Source organism: Gracilinanus agilis, chromosome 1, assembly GCF_016433145.1.
Source record: "Gracilinanus agilis isolate LMUSP501 chromosome 1, AgileGrace, whole genome shotgun sequence".
Classification (NCBI taxonomy): Eukaryota; Metazoa; Chordata; class Mammalia; order Didelphimorphia; family Didelphidae; genus Gracilinanus; species Gracilinanus agilis.
Genome location: NC_058130.1, coordinates 469,533,837 through 469,542,070, shown reverse-complemented (window position 1 = coordinate 469,542,070; position 8,234 = coordinate 469,533,837).

The following is an 8,234-nucleotide window of genomic DNA, read 5'->3' as shown; positions in this document are numbered from 1 at the left end:
AATCTTAGTTTGTCCTTGATTAAATGCGTTGCCTTAATTTATAAACTCTTACCTTAATTTTGCTGATTACCACAGGCCTAGTCTCGGTGCTTCAGAGTCGCAGTTGGACCTAACAGCCAATTCAGTAACAAACACCCCTTTGCTGTTAAACTTTAGTCTCCCTACTTGTTGGGTCCCTTCCTGTCATTCCTGTCTCCCACACACCCACCTGTTTACCGTTGAAGGTACCTTTCCCTGGTTTCTCCCTTAACACTGCTAAGGCATTTTGGTTCAAGAAAGCAAGTGATAAGGTAAAAGGACTCAATATATTCTCTTAAATGAAAAGAACTTAGAATCGTTCCTTGTGAATATAAGAACATGTTATTCTTTCATTTTCAAAAGAGGTCCTGAGTTTAATTTGAGAAAATTGACACTCAAGAAAATATTTCTTTATGATGCAGATGCCTATAATATTCTTCTATTAGATCTATTGTCAGAAATGTGCACTTTATATATCTAGCTGCACACACATTGCATAAATTGCCAGGTACTGAGATACCTTTCCTATTCATCTTCATGGTGTTTCCTAATGGCCTGGGTTAATGTAATAGGCTTTTTGTCTGCCTAGCACTGTGCTTAAATGTTTACTTGATCTGATTCTGGTTGAAATTCATTACATTGCAAGACAGGGACTTTCTAAATCAAGTGCAAGGATTTCTCCTTGTCCGTTTTTCATATCTACTCTCCATCCCACTCCCCTTTTTTTGTATTGCATTGCATTGGCATGCTGCAAGGAAAACACCGTTTATAGTGTATTTGATTACACAGTTAGACATAACAGTTTAGCACAATATGCTGTAATCAGGACTACTCAGAAAAGCAATTTAGCCCTGATCTTGTCAAATTATGTGTGTGCTGAATACATAACTTTTCCTCAGTAAAAGAAGCTATTTTGTGGTAGTAGTAAGCATGAGAAAACGCTATTGTTATCTGTAGTTATTATTTTGCCTTAACAAGTACAGAGGTGGAATTGGTTGTGCTGTCAATGAACTAAAGATACTTTTCTCTTGCACACTCTACTTTGGATGAAGGAATTTTAAGGGGGTGGTCAATGAAGATCAATCTGTTAAAAGTTCAGAAAGGGACAATTAAGTGGAAGCAAACATAGGTTGGTAAAAGAAAGAAATGAAAGAAGCCTGCTTAATAGAATAAGAGAAAAAAGAGCAGAGAAGAGGGACAATGAGAGCTTTGTTTAACTAGGAATAGCATCTAGAGCTTTGTCTCAGGGCTTCAAAGTATATGGAGTAATAAAATAATAATTTTTAAATTTTGTGAACTTTAAAAAAACTCAACTTCTGTCTTAAATAGATACTAAGTATCAGTTGGGAGTTTCAAAAAGGATATCCAATATTCTAAGTATTATATTTAATAAGATTTATTAATAATAACTAACAAAAAAAACTAGAGTAAAAAGCCAGTTTTCCCAGCCACACAGGAGGGAAAAAGAGAGAGAGAGAGAGCTGGCATGGTAACACACAACTAAATACAAACATGCAAGGACTCTATGTGGATGAAAGGAAAAGGATCCTGGGTAATACTAAAAGGAATTCTGGGAAATGTAGTCCTGGGGTAGAATATTTTAACTACACACAGTTCAATGGCAGAAAGGAGATAAGGGCCAGGCAACTGGGATCAAGTGTCTTGCCCAGGGTCACATAGCTAGGAAATGTCTGAGGTCATGAGGCCTGAGTCAAAGAGAGGCCCTCTTTGGTCTCCAGGCCTGGCTCTATGTATTAAGTTGCCTAACTGCCCCCAGAATTGTGAATTCTTAAAATTTGTTCCATTTACATGTTGAAAATTCTTGTTTGCTTTCCATACAGAAAAACAATGAAGTGAATTACATAGTTAGCAAGAATAATTAAATAAAATATGGGGGTAACAGATAGCCAGTGTTTCCTTTTCAAGTGATCAAATCCCAGATGAATCTGTGATCCAATCCTGCGATGTTCCAAAATGCACATAGTGAGGTACCCAGAAATAACCCCAGTGTCCCAGAGGCTTCCTCTCCAATGGAATTCAATATCATCTTTCCTGCCATTGGATGATAACTATCCTATGTTCTCCCCTTTGGGAAAAGGAATGCTGTTTTGGTGTCTATCCCATTGATCCAGTATCCTGGGTTCTCCTTAGGGCTTCCTAATCAACTGGATATGTCTTAATTTCTTCTTACACAATAATTTTCATTTGGAATCACATGGTTGATTTGAAGGCAGTAGTCATAATCCCTACTCCATTTTTTGTACTGTTTGCCCTGGGTGACAACTTTTGTGTGAATCAGATAGATTAGGGAGAAGGACAGGCAGTGCAATAATTCCTAGATCTTTTATTGACTAGATAGTTTTATTTTTTCCAAGGGTTGGTCCAATTTACCACTCATACTCAGGCCTATTTTTTTTTCTGACTAATCAATCCAAAATCATGAGAATACTTGCTATTATCTTGGGGATGGGTCACTTTTCATGATATCTTCTACTCTTTCCCTGTCAGTAATATCTGGTTCTAATTTAAATTTTTTCTTCTTTTCTCTTCACTTTTGCTTTCATAGAATAGAGTGTATAGTACACTAATGGGTACAAAAGATTAGATTTAGAAAGATTTCTCTTTGCTGTTTATAGAATGAAAACTCCATAATGTCAGGGATTATTGCATCTTTGAGTTTATATCTCAAATTCCTACCTAGCATAAGTCTGGGTACATAATGTGTGCTTAGAAAATATTATTTGATTGATTATATTAGAAACCATTACCTAAGTTTCTTGGGTGACTGTAGCTCAAGGTCAGCTTGAGAAAAGGTAAGGCATTTATCATCCGCCAGACATAGACATAGTTTTTAGACAAGTATGCAATTAACTCTGCACTGGTAGTTTTAAAAATAACAATGAAATTTATTCCATTCCCAAGGGTTAAATCAGCAAAATGACGTTTTGTTATGATGAAGCATGTGTTGGGTTACCAAGAGACTACTGAACTGCATGGCAATGAGCAAGCACTCAGCTTTTGTAGAGTAAGTAAAATGATCCATTCATTCCCTCCTCCACAACGTGTATGTATCCCTTAAAAATTGGTGTTCCCTTCACACAATCAATAAATAAACACATATTAAGCACTCATCACTAGGTGTAAGACACCAGGCCAAGCACTGGTGATTTAAAAAATGGTAAAACAATTCCTGCTGTCAATGAACTGACAGTCTAATGGGTCAGACAACATGCAAACAGCTATGTAGAAAGCAGGTATATGCAGGATAAATTAGAGAAAGTCTCAGAGGGAAGGCACTAGAATTGAGGAAGGTCAGAAAGTATCTCCTACAAAAGGTAGGATTTTAGCTAGTACTAGCTGGGAAAGAGGTCAGAAAAACCAACAGGCAGAGAAGAGATTTCCAGGCAAAATGTCCAGTTTTGGGAAACAGCGTCTTTCGTGAGAAAAAACAAGGAGGCCAGCGGCTTACAGATTATGGGGGTGGGAGGGTTATTAAATGTAAGAAAAGTTAAAGGGGGAGGTATAAAACACTTTGGATACCAAATACAATGTTTTATATTTGATCCTGGAAGTGATAAGGAGATAATAAAGTTTATTGAATAAGGGGGTCACCTGGTCAGCCTTGCACTTTAGGAAAATCACTTTGACTAATGAGTGGAGAATGGACTAGAGTGAGGAGATATTTGTAGGAGGGAGACAAGCCAATAAATAAATGCAAAAAGCCAAGGGAGAAGTTATGAGAGACTATACCGGAAAAGAAAATGGAAAGTGTACTAGAAATATTATTGAAGCAAAATTGACAGATCTTGTAAAGAGATTTGATACTGGGGAATGGTGAGAGAGTGAGACATAGAGGGTGACAATTAGATTTCAAGCTTGGGAGACTGGGTGGTACCCACTGTAGTGAGTGATAAGGAAGTTAGGAAAAGAAGAGTATGTAGGCTGAATAATCATAAATTCAAGGGGCATCGAGGTGGCTCTACAGATTGAGGCTGGAGATAGGAGGTCCTGGGTTCAATTCTGGTCTTAGACACTTCCTGTCTGTGTGACCATGGACCAGTCACTTACCCTCAATTATCTAGCCTTTACCATTCTTCTTCCCTGGGACCAATACTTAGTATTAATTCTTAGAAAGGAAGGGTTTAAAAAAAAAAGAAAAATCATGACTTCAGTGTTGAATGTATTGAACTTAAGAAGTTTATGTGATAAAATGATAAATAGCAGCAATCTAAAACCATCAGCAAGCATTTTAAGTAATGGGGATAAGCTAGAAGTCTTCCCAATAAGATCATCAATGAAGCAAAGATGACCATTATCACCACTACTTTTTAATATTATTCAAGAAATGTTAGATATCACAATAAGAAAATCAGGAATTTAAGAAATTAGAATAGATGGTGAGGAAATAAAAGTATCACTCTTTGCAGATAGCATGGTGGTATACTAAAACAATCATAGAGAATAAACCAAAAAACTGAGTAAAAGCATCAAAGACTTTAGCAAAGTTTTAGGACATAAAATAAACCCATATAAATCATTACTCCTCCTTTATATTACCAATAAAGTTGAACAACAAGAGATAGAAAGAGAAATCCCATATAAAACAATTTTAGAAAATATAAAATATGTGGGAGCCTTCATACCAAGACAAACTAGGAACAATAAGAACACAATTACAAAACACGTTTCACACAAATAAAGTTAGATTTAGACACTTCAAAAAATATCAATAGGTCATTGGCAAGCCAAACCAATATTTAAAAATTACAATTCTGCCTAATTTAATCAACCTTTTGAGTGCCATACTAATCAAACTATCACAACATGATTTCATGGAGATAATAATAATAAGAAGAAGAATAAGAATAAGATTCCTCTGGAAGAACAAAAGATCTACAATATCAAGGAAAATAATGAAAAAAAATATATAAAAGGGGTGGCCCAGGTGTCCTGGAACTCAAACTATGTTATAAAGCAGCAGCAACCATCCAAACAACCTAGAACTGGCTAAAAAACAAAGTATGGATCAATGGAATAGATTATTCACTCAACATGCAGGAGCAATTGGCCATAGTAATATTTGATACTACTAGTGTTTGAGAAATCCAAAGATCCAAACCTTTTTGGAAAAGAATTTATTATTTGACAAAAACTACTGAGAAAGCTAGAAAAGAATACAGCAGAAACCAAACATAGACGAATAGCTCATGCCATATACCAAGATTGTCAAAAATGTATAAATGATTTAGAAATAAAGGGCAATACCATAAGCAAATTAGGGGAACACAAAATAGTTTACCTGTCAGACTTATGGATAGGGAAAGAATTTATGATCAAAGATAGATAGATGTAAAATAGATAACTTTGACTATGTTAAATTTAAATGTTTTTATTTAAACAAAACCAATGTAACCAAGGTTAGAAGGGAGGTCATGAACTAAGAAAAATGGCTAAATGAGGTATTGCATAGGATTGTAATGGAATATTTTTATGCCATTAGAAACATTGAACAGAATGACCAAAAAAATCCTGGAAAGACATATTTAATGACAAAAAGTGAAGTTTAAAGAACCAGGACAACATTGAACACAGTAACAGCAATAATATACAATAGGTAACTGTAAATATCTATCAATAACTCAAGGATTCAATACAATTACAAGGGATTCATGATGAATAAAGCTCTCCACTGCCATAGAGGGAAGTGATAGAGTTTAAATGGCAATTGGAGCACACCATTTTTCATTTAACTTCGTTCATGAATTTTTTTTTTTTGGTATAAGCAATATGTCTTGACATGGAAAGAAGTATTGCATGATAACACATGTATAAACCATATAATTTTTCCTGCCATCTTAGGGAGAGGAAAGGGGTGGAAGGGAGAGAACATGGATCACAAATGTTAGAAAACGATTATTAAAAATTGTATTTACATGTAATCTGGAAAAATACATTTAAAAAGAGGTATATGAGACAACCAATTTGATAAAGAAATAAAATAATGCTCTGTTCTGTGTCCTTGATTCTCTTATTATTCAGTGAAACTACAAGGATTAAGATGACCACAGAAGCCAAAGCTATTTCTGAACTCCTGGCTCATTCCTCCAGTTTCCCTGGGGACATGTCTCTTTCACTGGCCTTAGTACAAGTAATGAAAGACCAATTAGCAGAAAAAAATATATTTTTAAAGGCATTCCTGTTTAGTTTTATACATGATGGTTTCTGCTTCTAAGATACTATCTCTAACTTTACCATTTCTCTATGGGCAAGTTGGATTTTCTAGTATTTGACCTGGTGAAAAAAAAAATGTTTCCCTTCTGTCTGCTTCATAATGCTTTAGGAAACTCTGGGTATAATGTTTGGATGAAAGGATCAAAGAGAAGGATATATATTTTTATAGTGAATTGATCATTTTTATAACATACAACATAGCCTTATGGATAACATTTGTCATGTATGCATATAATTCAATAGAGTGGGAGGTCTAGAATAGAACCTCTTCAGTAATACAATTAGAAGGCAAAAGTGCTAGAGTACAAATTACACTTCTGGTGCAATCAATTTGTATTGGATACTATTTATGGAAATATAAATATATTCATGCATAGGTACCTATGTATAATTTCAATTGAATGCACATCATCTGTTTTTGAAATGACTTTTACAAAGGTAAATTCTATATTATATCACACACACATAATCATGACTCATGACTGACAACATCCATTTATTAAGACTGTAATTTTGTCTCTTAATGTAGCTCCTTTTATAAAATTAATTAATTCTGGATTGGAGAAAGATTTGTGACAGGGAAACAACTAGCAAATAATTGTAATAGTACAGAGGTAAGTGATGATAGCTTATACCAGAGTGGTATCAGGGTCAGAGGAGAGAAAGAGGCATATGTGAGAGATGTTATGAAGAAATTAGTAGGCTTTAGAAAGAGGTTGTATATGAGGGATGAGAATAATGATTTGTCAAAACTGACACCTAAGTTGTGAACTATGGTGACTGAGAGGAAAGATGGCAGAAGTTTAGAAGGAAGGAGGTTTTTGGCAAAGAATAATAAGTTTAATTTTAGACATGTTGAATTTAAGATGCCTACAGAACCTCCAGTTTGATACATATGTAATATATTAATAAATATAATAATACAATAATATGATAAAATATATTAATATATTAAACAATTAGAGATGTGAGCCTAGGGGTCAGGAGTTAGATTATGTCAGGAGAAATGTATTAGCATAGAGATGATAATTAATTCCATGGGAGCTGAAAAGATCACCAAATGATATAGTAGAGAGGGAAAGGAGTAGATAATCTAAGCAAAAGCCCCTCACCTCTCTCCCCCTCTATGTCTCTCACTATCTCTCTGTCTGTCTCACTCTCTGTCTCTGTCTTTCACTCTCTCACCAGATGTGTGTCTCTCTCTGTCGCCCTCTCTGTTTCTCTGTCTCTCTCTCTTACTTTACTTCATATATACACATATGTACATATATTATTAAATTTTATTTACAACTCTAATTTATAAATCATTAATCTATCTTTTCCACCCACATCAATCAACTGTAAATTCCCTTTCAACAATTAAAAACAAAATAAACAAACTTAAGCCAGAAGAATGACGGTGTATCATAATGTTCCTTCTTCCTAGAACTTCACCTCTCTAATGTGAAGAGAGGAGAATCTTTCCTTATTTGTTTTCCACAACAAAAGTGGTCTTTAAAGTTGCTTCTATTGGCATTTTCTTGTATATTATTGTTGTCATAATATATATCATTCTCCTAAATCTGTAGAACAATCTTCTTCAAATGTCTAAAACAGTACTTATAATAACACCACCAATTAGATGAAAAGTGTCATACTTCTACACTTAAACCACTATTACCTGAATGTCAATAAACAGCCTTGTACTGTTGTATCTAAAGTATTTGTAATTGCCATTTTCACTCTTAATGTTGGATTCTGAATAATTACTTTCCATCTTGACAATAATATAATCACTACATCAAAACCTTAATGAATCTTTCATCAATTCGACAAATAGTTATTATATGGTACAAAGGCTTGGTTGTTCATAACAACAGCATATATGGGATCAAATGACTGAGTGCTTGTTCTTAAGACATTTCACATTATCCACCCAATGTATATAAACTCTCTCTTTCTCTCTCTCTCTCTCTCTCTCTCTCTCTCTCTCTCTCTCTCTCTCT